The sequence below is a fragment of the Saccopteryx leptura genome, chromosome 4 (assembly GCF_036850995.1).
Source record: "Saccopteryx leptura isolate mSacLep1 chromosome 4, mSacLep1_pri_phased_curated, whole genome shotgun sequence".
NCBI lineage: Eukaryota > Metazoa > Chordata > Mammalia > Chiroptera > Emballonuridae > Saccopteryx > Saccopteryx leptura.
This window is the reverse complement of record NC_089506.1, coordinates 162,181,606-162,182,279: the sequence shown is the minus strand read 5'-3', so window position 1 is coordinate 162,182,279 and position 674 is coordinate 162,181,606.

Below are 674 nucleotides of genomic sequence, written 5' to 3'. Positions count from 1 at the left end.
CAGCAATAAAATAAGATAATCTACTTATAAATAGTAAAGAAATTCATGGAACGCACTGCTTATATGTATCTATGAATGTTAAAAATCTATGTATGGAGGCCTGACCTATGGTGGCGCAGTGGATAAAGCGTCGACCTGGAAATGCTGAGGTTGCTGGTTCAAAACCCTGGACTTGCCTGGTCAAGGCACATATGGGAGTTGATGCTTCCTGCTCCTCCCCCTTCTCTCTCTCTCTCTCTCTCTTCTCTCTCTCCCTCTCTCTCTCCTTTCTAAAATGAATAAATAAAATTAAAAAAATAAAAATAAAATCTATGTATAGAATACTATATGGCTGTGAAAAAGAAGGAAATCTTACCTTTTTCAATGGCATGGATGGACCTGGAAATTATTATGCTAAGTGAAATAAGCCAGACAGAGAAAGACACATATCATGATATCACTTACATGTGGAATCTAATGAACACAGTGAACTGAGAAACAGAATATAGACAGAGGTTGGTTCACAGGGAGCAGAGGGACAGCTGTCAGAGGGAAAGGGGATGAGGACAGGAACAGAGAAGATGAAGGGATTGGTGAAATTATATATACATAACACATAGATACAGATCATAGCAAACCCAAGAGGGAAGCGGGGAAGGAGGATGGGGAATGGGGGTAAAGGGGGAGTAATGGGG